General features: G+C 46.3%; 2 long non-coding RNA genes across 2 annotated transcripts; both read right to left on the reverse strand.

Moving 5' to 3' along the window:
- Positions 1 to 1,132: 1,132 nt before the first annotated feature.
- LOC148686445 (uncharacterized) lies at positions 1,133 to 6,235 on the reverse strand. The gene is made up of 2 exons (XR_015949224.1): positions 6,069 to 6,235; positions 1,133 to 1,396 (listed from the first exon to the last, which is right to left on the reverse strand). It is a non-coding gene; the product is annotated as an uncharacterized LOC148686445 (long non-coding RNA).
- Positions 6,236 to 17,138: 10,903 nt separating this feature from the next.
- Positions 17,139 to 18,812, reverse strand: LOC148686446 (uncharacterized). The gene is made up of 2 exons (XR_015949409.1): positions 18,665 to 18,812; positions 17,139 to 17,479 (listed from the first exon to the last, which is right to left on the reverse strand). It is a non-coding gene; the product is annotated as an uncharacterized LOC148686446 (long non-coding RNA).
- Between the last annotated feature and the right edge of the window lie 2,501 nt (positions 18,813 to 21,313).

A 21,313-nucleotide genomic window follows, 5' to 3' on the forward strand; every position in this document is an offset into this window, starting at 1 on the left:
TTTGAAGGTGACCTGGAAACTACAAGTAATCCAGAATGCGGCAGCTAGACTGGTGACTGGGAGCGGCCACCGAGACCACATAACACTGGTCTTGAAAGATCTACATTGGCTCCCAGTATGTTTCTGAGCACAATTCAAAGTGTTGGTCCTTTAAACGGCCTCGGTCCAGTATATCTGAAGGAGCGTCTCCACCCACATCGTTCTGCCCAGACACTGAGGTCCAGTGCCGAGGGCCTTCTGGCGGTTCCCTCGTTGCGAGAAGCCAAGTTGCAGGGAACCAGGCAGAGGGCCTTCTTGGTAGTGGTGCCCGCCCTGTGGAATGCCCTCCCATCAGATGTCAAAGAGAAAAACAGCTACCAGATTTTTAGAAGACATCTGAAGGCAGCCCTGTTTAGGGAGGCTTTTAATCTTTAATTGATTATTTTATTCTTCTGTTGGAAGCTGCAAACTCAATTTTAATTGAAAAGAAATGATTCAGCATTAATTCATCTTGAATGGTTTCTTCCTCTGTTCTGATCATACGCTGCTGGCCTTTCTTGCATCTCTCTCAAGTATGTTTTCTACTGAAAACGCACACAGCAGGACAGAGTTGCAAAGCATCGTCCAACAAACTTCTCATTTTGACCACACCTGTGACGGCATCTCCCCTCCCCCCACCCCCAGCATTGCATACAATGGGATTTTTTGGGCGGGGAACATCTTCTGCAGGGTTCGATATGATTTAAGTGATATTTGTCATGTTCCATTACACCATTGTTATTTATTGTTTGCAATATATTATTTCCTTGCATAGGGAAGTTTCTAATGTTTGATGGCTTACCGTGTTTCAATTTGTTGGAAGCCGCTCAGAGTGGCTGGGGCAACCCAGTCAGATTGACAGTATATAAATAATAAATTATATTATTATTATTATTTATTTATTAGCTTTTTGTGATTCCTGTGAATGAAAAGTGGCATAGAAATATAATAAATTGAATCAAGAAATTAAGAAAATTGTGACTCTTTCAGATAATTGGGGGCAATGGGGGAGTTTCTAGTAGTAGTTACAGCAACAAAGGTAGTTTAGTGCTAGTGATAACTATACGTGATCGATTGCTTTGAGGAGGAATGAAATACCAGATAGTCACTGAAATGGAAGCAAACTCAATTTTAATCAAAAAAGAGAGGTTTAGCACCAATCCATCTTGATTGGGAGGTGGATCCTTCCTCTGTTCTGATCGTACGCTGTTGGGTCTTCCTTGCATCTCTCTTGAGCAGGCTCTCTACTGGTACGCCACACAGCAATGCATATTTGCAAAGCATTTTCCAAGAGACTTCTCATGGGAATGGCACCCGGCACGGCAATTTCCCCCCATAGCATTGCATACCATGGCATTTCTTGGGCGGGGAACATCTTCTGCAGGAAAAGAAAGAAAAGGCAAGAGACCTTAACATGCTTATCAGGTATCTCTCCTTTCTTTGGCTTAGCTTAGTCTTAGCTGACTTTAACATAGCGGACACTGCTTTTCTGTAAAGTTTTGCAAACTAGAGCATAATATATGTTCCCGCTTTCTTTCTTTTGTTAGCTTTGGTTTTCAATTTTATTGATGTTGCTTTTGGGGTTGGTTTTACTGTAATCTGCTCTTTGAGTTATGCGGTAAGAAAAGTGTCTAACCAAAATAAAATTAATGATGATGATGATATAACAACAAACTTTCTCTTCTCTGCACAGGTGCTGCTGGTTACACTGGTGTAAACATCTACACAGGTTTTGTTAAGGCTACTCTGAAGAATGGTTAGGGATCTTGTTTCTTTCTGAACAAGATCTCAGCCTCAAAGAGCAGTGGGTGAGTTGGTCAAATTCAGTTACTCTCAAGTCCTCATTTTCCACACACACCCAAAAAACCCCCAAAGTTCCATTCACCACATTTCTATACTAGTTTGCACATTTTATTTTTTTAAAGTCCTCATGAAAATTCATCAGCTTTCTCCTAATAAACACATATTTGCAAGCAAAGACAGACATTTTTCCAAAGCAGTTGTACATAATATGGTACCTTTTGCATGCCATTTTCATTAATATGTGCCTATTTAGACATGCTTTACCCCAGTATTTTCTGTTATTCTCCCCCTCCCCCCTAGATTAATGTTTCATTTGGACCAAAAAAAGAAGATATTTGACGATAATCTTTGCATTTTTCTTTATAAATAAACCCTAATAAGAAATATTTAAACAACAACAAAAAATGAGTAATGTGTGAATTTTGAAGGATGGCTGAGTTTTCATTTGTGTATTTTTCAGGAAAGTGTGAATTAGGGAGCTTAACCTTTAACTGCTAACTGAATGGAATTTCTCCATCATTCTTAGTCACTACCTGGAATCAGACCTCTTCTCTCACTAGCAGCCAGTGCAGGATGTGTTCCTGTCCAATTGGGCCCCATTGCACCAGGGCTGCAGTATTCTGTGCCAGCCTCAACTTCTGGACCACTTTCAAGGTCAGATCCACACAAAGCTCATTATATGAGAGACTGTCAGGGATTACTGGGCATAGGCACTCGTTGCCCATCTAAAATGAAGGAGCACCTCCAAGCAGCACACAGAATAACTGTCTTCCAAATTCTCAAATCCAAGAAATAACTTTAAGGATACAGCTTCTGTTTATTGACACCCCCCCATTCCAACTGCCTCCAGACACTGGCCCAGCACCCGCACAGCCTCTCCTGATTCAGATAAAATGGAGGGACAGAGCTGGGTATCCCGATCTCTGGATAACATCTCCCAGTGGTATCACATAGAGGCAAGGGAGGCAAGATGGAACATTGAGAGATGCCCCCAGTGTCAATGCTATATATCTAAATAGTAGCATCCCAATGCTATTCCTTCTCGGTGGCCCTGAAGAGAGGAGTGGAGACACTGCAACACTGTCTCCCTAACCCTCCATTCACAGAGCTGCTCCTGGTCTATGCTGCTGAAAGCCACTGAGAAGTTAAGGAGAGTCAAAAAAGTAGACCAGGGTTTCCCAACCTTGAGTCTCCAACTGTTTTGGGGCTACAACTCCCATCACCTTAGCTAGCAGGACCAGTGGCTTGGGAAGGTGGGAACTGTAGTCCAAAAAACCTGGGGACCCAAGTTTGCAAAACTCTGATGTAGAACCACACCACTCCTGATAAAAATCATCAGTCAGGCTGACCAATGTGTTTTTGAGGTTGAATCCTGACAAGGCAGAAGTACTGTTCTTGGGGGACAGCGGGCGGGCTGGTTTGGAGGACTCCCTGGTAACTATGCCCCTGAAGGACCAGGTGCGCAACTTGGGAGTCATTTTGGACTCACACAGCTGTCCATGGAGGTGCAGGTCAGTTCTGTATCCAGGGCAGCTGTCTACCAGCTCCATCTGGTACGCAGGCTGAGACCCTCCCTGCCCACAGACTGTCTCGCCAGAGTGGTGCATGCTCTAGTTATCTCCCGCTTGGACTACTGCAATGAGCTCTACGTGGGGCTACCTTTGAAGGTGACCTAGAAACATAGCTGCCAAGTCTCCCGTTTTCCCCGGGAAATCACCATTTTTCCAGCTGTTCCTAGCTGAAAAAACGGATTTTTTTGTATTTTCCCGGTTTATTCTGGCACGGCGGCTATTTTGGAACTGGGCGGAGCATGCTCAGAAGCGACTTTTAATGCTGCTTTGCCCAGTTCCAAAATGGCTGCAGTGTGACTTTTGGCGCGGCGGCCATTTTGGAACTGGGCAAAGCAGCATCAAAAGTCACTTCTGAGCATGCTCCGCCCAGTTCCAAAATGGCGGCAGCGCTACTTCCGGTCTGCTATTTCCGCCGGTCTGCTATTTCCAACTTGGCAGGTATGCCTAGAAACGACAACTAATCCAGAATGCGGCAGCTAGACTGGTGACTGGGAGTGGTCGCCGAGACCATATAACACCGGTCCTGAAAGACCTACATTGGCTTACGTTTCCGAGCACAATTCAAAATGTTGGTGCTGACTTTTAAAACCCTAAACGGCTTTGGCCCAGTATACCTGAAGGAGCGTCTCCACCCCCATCATTCTGCCAGGACGCTGAGGTCCAGCACCGAGGGCCTTCTGGCAGTTCCCTCATTGCGGGAAGTGAGGCTACAGGGAACCAGGCAGATGGCCTGCTTGGTAGTGGCGCCCACCCTGTGGAACGCCCTCCCACCAGATGTCAAAGAGATAAACAACTACCTGACATTTAGAGGAAATCTGAAGGCAGCCCTGTTTAGGGTAGTTTTTAATGTGTGACATTTTAAAGTATTTTTAATCTTTGTTGGAAGCCGCCCAGAGTGGCTAGGGAAACCCAGCCCGATGGGCAGGGTACAAATAATAAATTATTATATTATTGTCATGCCCAAACCTGAAGCCATATTGAAATGGGTCTATATGAAAGATGGAGAACTGCATGCAGCAGCCAGTGGCTGAGATGCAGAACTGGACCACTTTTGCTAATCTTCTCTGTATCGTTCCAATTTTAGTATATGTGCTGCCGAATAGGGAACTGGACCACTTTTGACAGATAGGTGGCACTGGCCAACTGTCCATCGCCAAGCATTGGTGATTCAAATTAAAGGGAAGGATTGAATGTACACTCCAATGTGCTCTGGAGTCTTTGATTCCTTAGCTTGAATTCAAGCCATGGTTACAGGTAAAGGTAAAGGACCCCTGGACAGTTAAGTCCAGTCAAAGACAACTATGAGGTGTGACTCTCATGTCACATTTCAGGCTGAGAGAGCCAGCGTTTCTCCACAGACGGTTTTCCGGATCATGTGGCCAGCATGACTAAACCGCTTCTGGTACAACGGGACACCATGTCGAGTGCCAGAGCACACAGAAACGACAGTTAACCTTCCTGCCACAGCGGTACCTATTTATCTACTTGTGCTGATATGCTTTCGAATTGCTAGCTGGGACAGAGCAACGGGAGCTCACCCCGTCACACGGATTCAAACCACTGACCTTCCGATTGGCAAGCCCAAGAGGGTCAGTGGTTTAGACCACAGCGCCACCTGCATCTCTGGCTCATGGCTGCAAAGATTCCTGTTGAAAGCGGGCCAGAAAGCAAGCCCCCACCCCCTTTGCAGGGGTCTTCTTTACTTGGCGGCTCTGACTGGAAGCTCTCAAATGGAACTAATCCAGGCATGTCCAAAGTTAGTTTCGGGGGCCTTATCTGGCCTGCCGGTCAATTCAATCTGGCCCCTGTGACAGTTTATTTCCTGGGGTAAAAAGCTCAACAACATCGATCCTAAAAAGAAGCTCAACAACTTTGGTTGGCCTTCACACATGTTCACTTCATCAAATCTGGCCCTCTTTGAAAAAAGTTTAGGCACCCCTGATAATCCCAACGGGGTTTGCATTTGGTGCAAATATTAAAGGGTGCCAAAATCTTCACTTGTAGAGGTAAGATCAGGACCAGACTCCTAATTGTTCCTTTGGCACTGCAGCTTTACTTGCCCCACACCTAATGTGGAGTCAGGTGTGGGGCAGGTGGCCGTGATTGGATGAAAACAGACTTTTGGGCCAAATTAGAATCCCTGATGGGCGTAATTTGACCCATTGGCCAAAGACTCCCAACACCCATTTTAGATAACACATGTCACCCTGTAACCTCTGTAGCTCTTTCAAAGGCTTTAGGGCTCATGTCTGACATTCAGAATGTGGTTGCAAGGCACATCCTGGGTGTTTGGTGAGTGACTGAGAAGTTAGAAAGTGGCAGCATCTTTCCTTCAGAACCAATAGTGATGCTGATATGTCTAAACAAAAGTGGTGGCCAAATTGATCTTGTGTGTATACTGTGTCTTCTTGTGTGCAAGACAACTGACTCTTGCCTGGGTGAAGAGACCGGATTCTGGAAACAGCTAACGTAAGAATCTGTGGGACCTTGCATGATGCCCTTCAACTCTAGACCTAGTGACAGAAGCCAGCAGATGCAGGAGATTGAGGGCATGAGAAAAGAAACAAATTGGAAATGTGAAGGAACCACAATGATATGGACATGCTATTGCAAGAGGAGGGGAGGAGGAGAAAGAAAGAGAAAGGGAGGGAGAAGTTTTTGCTTAATTCTACTCACCCGCTGGCATTGGGGCATCATCTTCTGCTAAAACACCAGGATTTGGCTTAGCAGTTGCCTGGAAAACCAAGAAGGCCAAAGCCAAGAGCACAAGGGCGGTCTTCATGGTGCACAATTGGCTGGGATCTCAGGATCGCAGGAGACAAGAGCAAGGCTGGAGAATGGTTGAAGGACGAGGTTGCAGAAACCCTTTATTTATACAGATTTTTGTGGCAGTGGGCCAGCAAATTTACGATCAGTAAACTTCTCAGTTGTGGAATAAATAGCTGCAGGGCAAACATCCTGCCACATCGATCAAAACTCCACCTAGATAGTAAATAATGTGGGAGTATTTGCTGACTATTGGGGAATTGTTGTCATGGTGATTCTTTGCAAGACAGTGGAGGACCAAGAATAAATGCATCACCCCAAACATCTTAATCTGGAGGCTTCATGCAGTTGTCAAATAGTATATGCAATAAGATAGGAGTTGGGGGCATTTATTTAAATGGTTATGAACTGCACTGGGGTGGGGTAGGGAATTAAAAGCCCACAATCATGCAACAATATCAGTGAAGTACCAAAGGGTAAAAGTGCCCTATCAGAAGAAACCAGTGAGCAAAGTGGAACATTAGGAATCAGAAAGTCCAGAAGGTAGTTTGGGCCCAAGAACCTTGAACATAGACTTCAAAGAATTGGAAGGGGCTCCCTCGGCCCGAAATGCAAGATGAGCATCGCACCCCATAGTTGCCTTTGACTGGACAGCATAGACCTGAATAAAGACATTGCCCAAGCAGGTGCATTCTGTGGCCCCTTGAGAGTGATGGAAGTACTGAAACAGGACACTAGGTGTTTGGCCGAAACTGTCCAAAACTTCACTGGCTATCAGACACAAACAGGGCCAGCAGGGCAGTAGGACAAGGATAAATTCCTCATTCCACTCAGCCTTCACTGATGGAATGAGACTCCGTTGTGACTGGGAAATGCCCAACTCCCTCGTTGAGAACCACCCAGCATTGAACTCCGTCATGGGGCAAGCCAAGTATCCAGGCTCATGCTTGGTGACTAGAGTGGGACATTCCAGCCAGGCAGATGTTTCAACCTGAGCTTAGGGTGTGCCAGAGCTAATCCTTCCCAGCAGGGTCCCCTCATGACTATGCTGATTCTGCCCTATGCCATTTTCGCCAAAAGGAGTTACTGTGACACTGCAGCTCAACTCCCACCATACTGTTAATACTGGGGTGTGGGACATGCTCCAACTCCTCGAAAGATTCCATCAACGGTGTCTCCGAAAATTTTTACACATCACTTGGGAAGACAGGCAGACTAATATTAGAAATACTGGAAGAAGCAAAGATCACCAGTGTGTTGAAGCAATGATTCTTCAACATCTACTTCATTGGACTGGTTATGTTGTGCCGGATGCCTGATGATCGTCTTCCAAAGCAACTACTCTATTCCGAACTTAAAAATGGAAAGCATAATGCTGGTGGTCAGCAAAAGAGGTTTAAAGACTGTCTCAAGGCAAATCTTTAAAAAATGTAGTATAAACACTGACAACTGGGAAACCCTGGCCTGCGAGCGCTCCAGTTGGAGAACAGCTTTACCAAAGGTGTCATGGGCTTTGAAGAAACCCGATCTCAGGACGCAAGGGAGAAACGTGGTAAGAGGAAGGCATGCTTGGCAAATCCACACCGTGAACAACTCCTGCCTGGAAACCAATGTCCCCACCGTGGAAGGACGTGTGGATCCAGAATTGGCCTCCACAGTCACTTATGGACCGATTGTTAAAATTGGGTTTATGGAAGACAATCTTACTCGGCTATGAGTGATTGCCGAAGAAAGAAGAAGAAGAAGAAGAAGAAGAAGAAGAAGAAGAAGAAGAAGAAGAAGAAGAAGAAGAAGAAGAAGAAGAAGAAGAAGAGGGACATGCCCAAGTGATTCACTTGGATGGCAGTTGGGGGATCATCTTCCTCTGTTCCAGGGGGCTTAAGGTGTATTTTTATGAAGGGAACTCTATATAACCCTGCCCTCAAGGCAGTTATGTAACCCCTGAGCCAAGGAGATAAGTAACTTTACAAACCTTCAGATGGAGAAGTTTTTTTAATGTTTAATGGTTTGTAGCTCCAGAAAGTGCTGCCAGGAGAAAGGTTTGTCCTGACTGTATCTTGCAAGATCCTTCAAGAGCCTAAGAAGGATAGGGGACATGACCTCCACACCACTTTCCAGACACTGTGTCTTGGGGGGGGGGAATCATGCGCAGTCATGCACAGAACAACACTTATTATATTGGCAGTTTTATTTCCCACTGCTTCCCTAACAATCCCTAGCTCAGAATTTGCATTTTTCACATCTGCCACTGACTGGGTCAACATCTTCCTTGAGCTATCTACCATGACCCCAAGGTCTCGTTCCTGGTCAGGCACCACCAATTGACCACCCTGTGGGCATCTGTTTGAAACTAATATCCTTTTACCACTTTGCATTTGTTCACATTGCATTTGCTCACTTTGCCATTTTGTCACCCATTCATTTAGTTTGGAGAGGTCCTTTCGGAGCTCTTTGCAATCCCCTTTTGTTCTGACTGCTGGCAGGTGGGGCAAATGTCCCCATGTCCCAATCCATTTCCAGGCCTATCGCCGCAAGTATAAAAACAAGAGCCGGAGGCAGGTTTGCAAAGACCTGTGGAGCATCATATTGTGGGACATTGGATACTGCTTTATCCAGAGTCAGACCACTGATTCACCTAGCTCAGGTTTGCCTGCACTGAATGGCAGCATCTTTCCACCATTTCAGACAGGCATCCTCTTCCAGTAATACCTAGAGATGAACTTTCTGCATGCCAAGCAGATGTTCCGTCCTTGAGGAAGGGCCTTCCCCTGGCAGGCTTTTCTTGCAGCAGCAGGCAGCCGCAGTGCAGGAGGTCATCCTGGAAATAATGTCCTTAGCATCCACTCATCCTGTAAATGTCATAAAAGAGGTTATTTGAACTTCGTTCTTTCCATTTCAACTAGCGAATATTGGGGCAATTCAAACATTTTATAAATGAGTGGTAAATAGTCTTTGCAGCTGGGGAGCGGGCGTGCTGTTCTGGGTCAACATAGGAGTGACCAAGCGTTTCTCCTCTTGCTCCTCCAGAGGGCAGGACTCAAACCAGTAGATTCAAATTACAGTGGTACCTCGGTTTATGAACACAATTGGTTCCGGAAGTCTGTTCATAAACTGAAGCGTTCATAAACTGAAGCGAACTTTCCCATTGAAAGTAATGGAAAGTGGATTGATCCGTTCCAGACGGTCCGCGGAGTAACCGTTCATAAACTGAAGCGAACTTTTCCATTGAAAGTAATGGAAAGTGGAATAATCCGTTCCAGACGGGTCCGCGAAGTACTTAAACTGAAGCGTTCATAAACTGAAACATGGGTGTAATTGGTTCCGGAAGTCTGTTCATAAACTGAAGCGTTCATAAACTGAAGCGAACTTTTCCATTAAAAGTAATGGAAAGTGAATTAATCCGTTCCAGATGGGTCCGCGGCGTTCATAAACCGAAAATTCATAAACCGAGGTGTTCATAAACCGAGGTTCCACTGTACAAGAAAGGATATTCTGACACAACATCAGGAAGAACTCTCTGACAGTAAGGTCTGTCAATGCTATGGTCTTCCTCAGCAGGTGGTGGACTGAGGAGGAAGGGGGTGCGGATCACCCCGGGTGTCATCACTGAGGGGGGTGACAAAATGAAGATGATGAAGAAGAAGAGTTTGGATTTGATATCCCGCTTTATCACTACCTGAAGGAGTCTAAAAGTGGCTAACATTCTCCTTTCCCTTCCTCCCCCACAACAAACACTCTGTGAGGTGAGTGAGGCTGAGAGACTTCAAAGAAGTGTGACTAACCCAGGGACAAAATGACAAAAATATGAGTTTTTTAAAAAATAATAATAATCAGGCTCACGAAACTTTTTAGTTCAGTCAACAAATATAATGAAACACGGCTGGCACTGGGGGCCACACTGTGGGGGTGGGCACTTACCGTGGAGCCTGCAGCTTGTCCGACCCACGCATCTCTCCTGGGAGTGACGAGGTAGTTTGGCAACCTGCAGGCTCCACGCTGCATAAAACAGCAGCGTGGGGCTTGCGTCTGCCCTCTGCCTCTCCCTTGGCCACCCTACAGCTGAGGGGGAGGTGGCAGAGAGGCTCCACACAGTGCACCCTGCCCCCATGGGTGGCTCGCCCCCCCCCACCGGCTGCAGGATGCGTGCGCCATACCCGGCACCCGAGCGGCTAGCTCTGCCACTGAGTGGACTCTCCTTCCTTGGAGGTTTTCAAGCAGAGGTTTGGATGGCCATCTGTCATGGATGCTTTAGCTGAGATTCCTGCACTGCAGCGGGGTGGACTAGAGGACCTTCAGGGACCCGTCTGACTCTACAATTCTGCGATTCTATAAGGATAAAACCCAGGAAGTGGGGGTGGAAGTGAAGGAAGGTGGAGCTCTTTTGTGACTGAAAGATCCAGCTTCTACTCGCATGAAGGAATTTTACCAGGGCTCTCCAATTCCCCTTTGGGGAGGGGTTGCTGAAGTCATCTTGTTCCTGCCTGATCTGTACTTTTTGCTCCTTCTGCTAATGGTGCTCTGCTCAAAAGATGCTGGGCATTCGAGCCCTTCTGCCTCTGTGCCCTACACCCAAGTTTCTATTCCTGGCGAACAAGCTTTGCCCTTCTGCTTGTACAATGGGGCTTCGCACCCCCTCCTTCTCTCAAACACCTCCACGCCCCCCCCCCCAAAAAATGGCTCGTGGCTATGGGAGAACTCCCAGAATGGCACACAGGGGTAGGAGAGGGGGGAACCGTTCCACCTGGCAAGCTCAAATGCTTAGGATTGCCTTGATGTGATGTTGAATTCCTCTCTGTATCCTCCGATGGTCATGCTCACCTTCCTAAAATGATTGCCTAATCTAAGATAGGAACCTGTGCACTACAAACTCTGAATGAAATGCAAACAGTGGGGCTAAAATGTCACAAATTGCACACACACGTGTTAGCATTTCTCTGCTGAGCCAAAGCACACAAGATAGGAGCAGCTTTATTGCTGATAATATTGTTTTATTATCACTGTGCTAGTTTAACATCTGTTAACACTTGGCCTGATAGATGCAACTCATATTTACATTCCGGAGTTTCCGTCCCAGTTTGTGTGTCTGCATGTGTGTGATATACATATAAATCTTTTTCTCTGTAGAAACATACGTAGAACTTTGAACAAAAATAAAATTCTGAACATACCCTAAAACATTTATTAATTTATTTCATGAAAATTATACACTGCTCTGTTGTTGTTGTTGTTGTTGTTGTTGTTGTAGTAGTAGTAGTAGTAGTAAAAAAAGAATTCAAAGTGGCTTAGGGAAAAGATAAAACAATAAAATCATCAATAAGGAATTAGGTAGGTAGCTGTGTTGGTCTGACACAGCCGAAATAAATAAAGAAATAAGAAAATTGTCCAGTAGCACCTTAGAGACCAGCTATGATTGTTCTGGGTATAAGCTTCTGTGTGCATGCACACTTCTTCAGATACACTGAAACAGAATCTGAAGAAGTGTTTCTGAAGAAGTATGCTTGCACACGAAAGCTTATACCCAGAACAAACTTAGTTAGTCTCTAAAGAAATCAGCCCCGAATGCTCACTGGAAGGACAGATCCTGAAGCTGAGGCCACCTCATGAGAAGAGAAGACTCCCTGGAAAAGACACTGATGTTGGGAAAGATGGAGGGCACAAGGAGAAGGGGACGACAGAGGACGAGATGGTTGGACAGTGTTCTTGAAGCTACCAACATGAGTCTGACCAAACTGCGGGAGGCAGTGCAAGACAGGAGTGCCTGGCGTGCTATGGTCCATGGGGTCACGAAGAGTCGGACACGGCTAAACGACTAAACAACAAGGTGCTACTGGACAAATTATTTTTTTATTTATTATCAATAAGGAAGAATAACAACAAAAATGTAAGGCTTTCAAAAAGTTAAAATGACAGTAGATGAAAAACAGACGAAAACCAGCATCAAAACCAGCATCCAGTTGGAGAGCCACCCGAGAAAGATGCAGTCCTGGATCTATTCCAGTTATAGCTCTTCTCAACTCCAAAGTTTACCCTTATCAACAGACTGCCAGCCGACACACCACATCCCTACAGTTATGATTACCCTATGATTACTGCAATGTGCTATACGTAGGGCTTCCTCTGAAGACGGTTCGGAAACTTCAGCTAGTGCAGAACTCAGTGGTCAGGTTGATCACCGGAGCAAGACGGTTTGAGCATATTACACTGATCCTGGTCCGACTGCACTGGCTACTGATTAGTTTCTAGCAGGGGTGGACCTAGGGGGCGTAGGGGGTGGGCCGCCCCGGGTTCCACTATGGGGGGTGACAGTTGGCGCCCCACCCAGTGACTCCCAAGGCAAGCCCCTCCAGTGGGCTATCTACCTGGAGCCTGGACGCTCCCTTTAGCCTCCGTTTAGAAGTCGCAGGGGGCGCGATCCCCCTCTACTTAGCATGCATGTGCAGCGGGATGCTGCACATGTGTACAACATAGAGGGGATCACACACCCCGTGACTTCAAAATGGAGCCTAAACGGAGCGTCCAGGCTCCAGACAGATAGCCCACTGGTGCGGCGGGTGTGCTGCGTCAGTGGGCTATCTACCTGGAGCCTGGACGCTCCGTTTAGGCTACGTTTAGAAGTCGTGGGGGAGGGTGTGATCCCCCTCCACATAGCACGCATGTGTCGTTACGTAGCGGCGACGCCCCCCCCCCCCCGGTGCATGGCAATTTGCTGCCCCCAGGTGTCGCAGCAGCTTGCTACGCCGCTGGTTTCTGGGCCCAATTCAAAGTGCTGATTTTGACCTATAAAACCTTAAATGGCTCAAGACTGCAATACCTCGAGGACTGCCTCTTCCCATATGAACCTACCCAGAGCCTGAGCCTTCATGTGCCGCCTCCTCGAGGGGGTCCAGAGGGTGGCAACAAGCGAACAGGCCTTCTCTGCAGTGACTCCCTGTCTGTGGAACGCTCTGCCCAGGGGAGTTCACCTGCCACCTTCATTATACACCTTTAGGCACCAGGCAAAAACATTCTTTTTTAACCAGGCCTTTAGTTGATTTACATCCTATGCCCTTTTAAAAAATTGGGGGGGGGGGCTATTGGGTTGTTGTTTTTATTTTTATTATGTATTTTGTGGTTTTATGTCTTGATTTTATTCTGTGAACCGCTCTGAGACCCCAAGGTATAGGGCAGTATATAAATTCTAATAATAATAATAATAATAATAATAATAATAATAATAATAATAATAATGCCATCTATGCTTTGTCTTAGCTGCCCATCTTGCTAATAGTGGAAGAAGCCACATGGCCTCTACATCCAGAAACCCCTCCAAATCAAGGCAACAAGTAAGGCAACTTTAATTTGCGTTATGCATTTCCTTGTGCTCTTACAGAACGAGGAAGTGGAAACTCTGGATTTGCAGGCTAGTTCCCATTAAAACCCGCCTTTCTGGGACTCTTTATTCTGCACCTCTGCAAGCATCACATAGTGTGCACTACCAGGTGGCGCACTTGTAAGGCCTAATTTGTTGCCGTTTGCTTTCTGAGTTACGGGCTGAAATTCTATACCCCCTGAGTTCAGTTGCAACCATTTCTTAGAGCATATAAAGAGACTTGCTCGATAAGATCAAAGGCACATCTATTCCAGCACTATGCCCTCACAGTGGCAAAAAAAAACTTCTGCAGCGCAAAACACGGGAGAGAAAATAGGGACGTCCCATTCCATAAGGACAATTTTACTGTTTATACCCCACACATCTTACTGGGTTGCCCCAGCCACTCTGGGCAGCTTCCAACATATACAAAAACATAATAAAACATTAAACATTAAAAAAAAGCCTTCAGACAGCTTGAGAGTCGGATAACTCCATACCCTCAGGGGCGTCGCAAGGGGTGTGGGGGTGTGTGGTCCACCCTGAGTGTCATGCCCATGGGGGGTTACAAAATCCCTCTGGGCGGATCGGCGTGGTGGCACTTACACCCCCACACCCCATAGTTGTCATAGAAATCCGCCCGCTGATCACGCAAATACGCCCAGCGTATGGCGCTAGCCGCCAGGGAAGCACCACCTGGCAGCCAGCATTCACACACCCCGGTGGGCAGTGCTCGCATCCCTGGCAGCCAGCGCCGCATGGCAGGCATATTTGCGTGATTGCGGGCAGCGCTGGCACCCCGGGACAATTGGGCACCGTCGCTGGCACCCCCGGAAGGATCAGGCACCACCAATGGCACCTCTGCGAGGATCAGGAGCCGCCGCTGGCACCTCCGGGAGGATCGGTGCACCCCCATGGGCAGATCGCCCCACCCCCAGGTGCATGTCATGTTTGCTGCTCCGGGTGCCCAAGCCGTTTCCTATGCCACTAAGATTTCTCCAATGAAAATAGGGACATCCTAAGGAAAAGTGGGACATTCCGGGACGGCTTCTCTAAATCAGGGATGGCCCTGGACAATAGGGACACTTGGAGGGTCCAGAGGGTCCGGCATAGCCAGGCCCTCTCTGTTTCTCTGGGACTCTCTTGCACATGCTGTTGTGCTCTCTTGCACATGTGCTCTCTTGCACATGCTGCCGGCTTCTTGTGCACAAAAGGAAAGAAGAATCGGGCTGCTGAAAGCAGAGCACGTTGTGTAAAGTTTAGCCAAGTGCAGAACACAAACACTATCTTTATTGAAGAAAATTGATGGTTAATAGATGTGACCCCTTCCATCGAGGACTGAAATATATAGTGGTACCTTGGTTGTCAAACGGCTTAGTTGTCGAACAAATGGGCTCCCGACACACCACAAACCCGGATGTGAGTGTTCCAGTTTGCAAACGTTTTTTGGAAGCTGAACGTCCAATGCGGTTTCTGCTGTTTCCGATTGAGTGCAGGAAGCTCTGACAGCCAATGAAAAGCTACGCCTAGGTTTTAAAACCATTCCGGGTGTTGAAGGGACTCCCAGAATGGATTATGTATGACAACCAAGGTACCACTGTAATGGGTACACTCATCTTGAACCCTGATTAATGGGAGCAGGGTGTGTTCGCTAAAATACAAAGGGCAACAGAGATTAAAGAGGCAGATGTGGTATTTTACTTGAAGGACTTTTGGGATGCTTTCATATCCCAATGTTCTTGTAGGTCAAGAACATACGATGCCTGCAGAATCAGACCAAAGGCATAACTAGTCCACAAACCTGTTTTCACAGTGACCAACTAGATGATTTGGCAAACTGAAGGTAGGATATCAGTATTTGGCCAGTATTTGGGGGTATTCTGGGCATGACTAGTACTTCTTGATAACATTATCCACTATAACAAATTCATGAGTCTGCTACAGAGCTGCTCTGAGCAATTGAATCTAATGGCCACTTTGGAAAACTATGGAAACTAATAGAATCATAGAATCATAGAGTTGGAAGAGACCACAAGGGCCATCCAGTCCAACCCCCTGCCAAACAGGAAACACCATCAAAGCATTCTTGACATATGCCTGTCAAGCCTGTGCTTAAAGACCTCCAAAGAAGGAGACTCCACCACACTCCTTGGCAGCAAATTCCACTGTCGAACAGCTCTTACTGTCAGGAAGTTCTTCCTAATGTTCAGGTGGAATCTTCTTTCTTGGAGTTTGAATCCATTGCTCCGTGTCCGCTTCTCTGGAGCAGCAGAAAACAACCTTTCTCCCTCCTCTATATGACATCCTTTTATATATTTGAACATGGCTATCATATGACCCCTTAACCTGCTCTTCTCCAGGCTAAACATACCCAGCTCCCTAAGCTGTTCCTCATAAGGCATCGTAGTTTAAGAAGGCAGGGTAGGAAATGAAGTGACAAAATTCACACGCTTCAGAGTATAATTTAGGATGTAAGATGCCAGACCCTCCAAATGTCCCTATTTTCCAGGGACAGTCCAGGACTTATAGAAGCCATCCCCATTTCTGATTTGTTGCTGGAGTTTCCACTTTTCCTTAGGATGTCCCTATTTTCATTGGAGAAATGTTGGAGGGTACTGAGTTATGCAACTTCTGAGCCAAGGAGATAAGTAAGCAACTATGGAACCTTCAGAAGACATCTGACTGTGTAGGGAAGTTTTTTAAATGTTTAATACTTATTGTGTTTTTATATATGTTGGAAGCTTCCCAGAGCAGCTAGGACAACCCAGTCAGATGGGCAGGGAGGGTATAAATCATAAAAATTATTTTTATTATGGGAAAGGACATCCCTATTTTCATCGGAGAAATGTTGGAGGGTATGAGATGCCCCATACTCCATTCAGTGTTTACAACTCCATCGCAGATCTGCAGAATTGGCAATGTTCTAGGGGGGCCACAACATATGTGTCTCTGGTTGGTTGTAAGTCGCCTTGGGTTGCCCTGGGCAAGATAAAGGGATTAACCAAATTTATTATTTAGTGAAGAAGAAGAATACTTGTTCCGCAGCTATTTTAAAAATCTATATTTTAGTGTGGTGCCACCTATGCTTTGAACCTCAGCACATTTTGACACCTTCACTGAACACTTTTCAGCTCCTACTTAAAATGTTTTGCCTCCCTCCCTGCCAGGAATCATTCAAGGGTGATATTCCTATAATCATAGAATCGTAGAGTTGGAAGGAACCCCCAGGGTCATCTAATCCAACCCCCTGCAGTACAGGAATCAGCTTCTTTGCTTTCCACAGCTTCCAGTCCTGCAAGGAGAGCATTTCATTGTGATGTGGGAAATGGGAAACCAAGGGATTAAGCAGGCACATCACACATATGCATGCCTGTTACTCTCTCGGAAACCCTTGGCATTCAGTGGCAAAGCATCGGGAGGCTATATTAGACTTATAAAGTGCCAAATGATGCCAAGCTGCATTGGCAGGGAAGCTTTCTCATAAGTTCAAATTAATGCAAGGAAAGAAACACATTTTCACTCCAGTGGTGGCAATTTTATTGTGTGCACCTGGGGGGAAAGGAGCACAGTAGCCGCATATACAGGGATCTGGACTGGAAACATGAAGAAAAACAATTTGAGGAGGCTGTGTGTTCTGTTAATAGGTTGTTTATTGAAAGATGGGGGACAAATTAACCAATGGTTGGCTGAAAGGACTGGAATCAATTAACCCATGATTTATTCAAAGCGAGTTGCTCGTTCTTCCTCGTGCTTGCAGAAACCTCTGCAGGGGGTTTCTCAGGATTCCACCTTCTCTTGCATCAGCGCACACAGCACTTCAGAACATCAGAAAACGGGCAGTCGTTCCATGGTTCCTTGAACGCCAAGCCATTGTGACACTGGAAGTCACGTGGCAGGCAATAGCCATCGTTGTCGGAGCACAGAACCACTTGGAACCGTGAAGAATCCTTTGGTTCTGGTTTCAGCCCAGGGCCTGCATATAAAAAGAAAGAAAGGAGGGCATTCTTCAAAATAGCTGAAGAGCTCTCAAAGAGCAAAGCACTTCCTGGAGGGCAGATTTCAGTAGAAAATTAATGTGCATTTTTGTACACATCGTTGAGCTGGGAACCACCTTGCAAAATTCACAAAATTTCAAACAATAGCTGGAGTGCAAACTGAATAGAATCTCTCCCTCATTCTTACTACTATGTAAATGGCTGCAGGGCTGCAACATTAAGCACACAAACCCCCAGAGAGAAATAGGAAGCTGCAGATGCATGAATAGCTTACTTCAGGCATAGGCAAACTTGGCCCTCCAGATGTTTTGGGTCTACAATTCCCATCATCCCTGACCACTGGTCCTGTTAGCTAGGGATGATGGGAGTTGTAGTCCCAAAACATCTGGAGGGCCGAGTTTGCCTATGCCAGTCTTTCTTCTTACAGAGGATAACATTGAGGGTAACTTAAGCAGAAACTGTTTTCAGCAATTCCCCACCTTCCAAAAAAGGAATGGGGCGGATGAGTTTTCAGCCGTGTGCTAGAGTAGGGGCATACAACTTGCAGTCCAAGGGCCTCAGAAACTGGCAGGGGAGGAGTGAGACAAACAAAGGGTTGAGGAGAGAAAGAGAGAATGGGTGGGAGAGAGAGAAAAGGGGGTCACAGAGAGAGGGAATGCCTCACCTACTTTTGAGTCTAGTCTCAGCCACTGCCACAAAGCAACTCCTGACAGATTGCCCCTAAAGGAATCTGGGGGGGAAACTTCCCACCCCAGCCGTTGAAGGAAAAATCAGGGAAAAGGTCCTAAAACACACAGTCCTGTCCAGCTCAGTAAGTAATGAACCTGAATGCATTCCCTCATCCCAATATGATCTGGGCAATGAACCAGTTTGCCTGGGTCCTTGCTGCGAGGTTGGAAAGTCCATGGCAGCTAGAGCTTGGAAGTCTAAATAATTCTCTTTTTGCAACCCCATTGCTGAGATAACCTAGGGTTGCACATCCAACTGGGATTCTAGGATTCTTTCTCACCTCTCAGTAACTACAGGGGGGGGGGTTAATTATTAATTAAATTTGTCCATCACTTCATCTTGCCTGGGACAACCCAAGGCAACTTGCAACCAAACTAACACACAATAAACCCCACATAGATACATTTAAAAAGTTGTTCTTCAGCCCAACTTACCGTCGTCTTTATAAGCACGAGACTCAAGAAGCTCCTTGGCTTCCCCTTCAACCTTGGAGGGTGGTTTGGGATTGGCCTGAACCTGGAAGACCAAGAAGGCAACAAGAAAGAGAACATAAAGCATCTTCATGGTAGAAGATTGGCTGCACCCTCGATACTAATGGAAGGAAAAGGCTCAATAAATAGAAGGATGAAGAATCTCTGGAAGCGTTGCTGGTATTTATACAGTTTATACCAGGAAACAGGGAGAATAGTGTTCTGAGATTGCTGCCAACATCAAATATCCTTTGTCAGGTATTGGTTGAAACCACCTCAAATTATTTCATTTTACAGTTAATCCGACAATTGCTGGGATTAGCATTCTGCGTCTTTCAAACTCTGATTCTCTGTTCTCACCTTAGCTATGCAATTCAGCATCAGTTGACTCACCAATACCTAAACTGTGGACATCGTTCAGAAGGCACCTCAAATGTTTTTTGTTGAAACTGGGGGAACTGGCGAGAGCAAGGTGGGGCTTTTGTAATTAGTGGAGCTGGGGTGTTAGAATGAATGTATTGTTTCCTACTATAAGCCTTGCAACATATAATCATTGCATTGGTCTGACAGCTAAAGATGCAGGGATCAAGCTTCAACCAATCCCCCCCCCCTGAGAAACTGCAAAATACTGGGGGACATGTTTTCAGGGCCAGCTCTCCTATTGGACAGCACAGGGCAGCTGCCTCTGTTGGCAGGGGAGAGACAGCAGCAGTCTAAGTTAGCCCCTTCTTCTTCTTCTTCTTCTTCTTCTTCTTCTTCTTCTTCTTCTTCTTCTTCTTCTTCTCCTCCTCCTCCTCCTCCTCCTCCTCCTCCTCCTCCTCCTCCTCCTCCTTCTCCTTCTCCTTTTTTTGGCGATCACTCGTAGCTGAGTAAGATTGTCTTCCACAAACACGGTTTTAACAGTGAGTCCGTAAGTGACTATGGAGGCCAATTCTGGATCCACACGTCCTTCCACAGTGGGGACATTGGTTTCTGGATGGGAGTCGACCCCGGTGTGGATTTGGATGGGAGTCGACCCCGGTGTGGATTTGCCAAGCATGCCTTCCTCTTAGCACATTTCTCCCTTGCGTCCTGAGTTCAAGCGTCTTCAAAGCCCATGACACCTTTCGTAAAGGCTGTTCTCCAACTGGAGTGCTTGCAGGCCAGTGTTTCCCAGTTGTCAATGTTCAATTCATGACTAGGGGCTTCCAAATTTAACGATCCTGCCCCTGTTACCATTTGCCGATCGCCATGGAACTTTTGGGGTTTGGGTTGGGCTTTTGAAAGATGCCTTTACGTGGATTTTTTTTAATGTGTGTAGATCAGTGCACGCTGACCAACGCACAGTCTTCGCAGTGGGACTCTGTTCTGATGGCATAAAGTAGTCACGACAAACTGGTAGGTTCCTATCTGCTGCAGCCTTCATCCACCTTCACAGCCATTGTAACATACTGCTTGTTATCATCCACCTGTTCTGCTGTTGAGGACTTCTTGGGTCATTCTTTGTCGTGGTGAGTGGGCTTGCATGTTCCTATGACTCTTGTGAGTGAAGCCGTCGGGAATCTCATACTCCCAGCCTCATGCTTAGTGTGGTCCCAGCACCAGCATTAAGTAAGATTCAAGTGATAGTCCTGTAAGATTCTGCATGCAGTATGGAGAGGACACCAGCCTGTCCATTGCAGCAGGTAGGAACATGGCCTCAGCTGCCCCTGAGGGCTATGTTCTGTCTTCACATAAACTAATAACAGCTGGTCAATGAACGAACCAGAAGGCTTGACAGATCAATGTTAGGTAGATTTATAAAATCCTGTCAATGCATTGCCAGAACCTAGCTTACCCAGGGATGGGTGAATCTGCCCATTTTGCTCTTTCTCTTCTTCTTTTCCCCCAACACTTGAATGCAGTTCTTCACAAATCAGTCTGTGAAATGGCAAGTCCTCCTGAAAATTCATCAGCACCTTGCTACAAATTTATCCCAGTGCACATGTATTTCTATGCAATTTTGCCCAAAACACACATTTTGGGCAAGCCATTTCAGCTAGATAATGCAGTTTCGTATATTAATAATACAGTGGTCCCTCGACTTACGAATTTAATCCATTCCAAATGCACATTCGTAGGTCGAAAGGTTCGAAAGATGGAGGGCACAAGGAGAAGGGGATGACAGAGGATGAGATGGTTGGACAGTGTTCTCGAAGCTACCAGCATGAGTCTGACCAAACTGCGGGAGGCAGTGGAAGACAGGAGGGCCTGGCGTGCTCTGGTCCATGGGGTCATGAAGAGTTGGACATGGCTAAATGACTAAACAACAAACAACAAGTGTGTGAGAGGGGTTGTGTCAGCGATACTTGTATGAGTTCTCTTCCTATTTACTTGTTGTATTTCCTTGGTGGTGCAAGAGGTTGGGTGTGGCTTAGGGTGTGGCTGGTTGTCTCTGGTTGGCTGTAGTGGGAGTTGTTTTTGTGTGAGAGCGGGGTGCGAGTGTGTATTTTTGAATCAGGTTAGCCAGATTGATTCGTATGCTGTAGGGGGATTCTTGACATTGTTTTGTTGGGCTGTGATGTGATAAAGGGGAACCAAACTGGGGTGAGGACGTCTTCTTCTATTTGTCCTTGTGTCAGTTTCAGTTTATTG

This window comes from Zootoca vivipara, chromosome 3 (genome assembly GCF_965207765.1).
Source record: "Zootoca vivipara chromosome 3, rZooViv2.hap1.1, whole genome shotgun sequence".
Classification (NCBI taxonomy): Eukaryota; Metazoa; Chordata; class Lepidosauria; order Squamata; family Lacertidae; genus Zootoca; species Zootoca vivipara.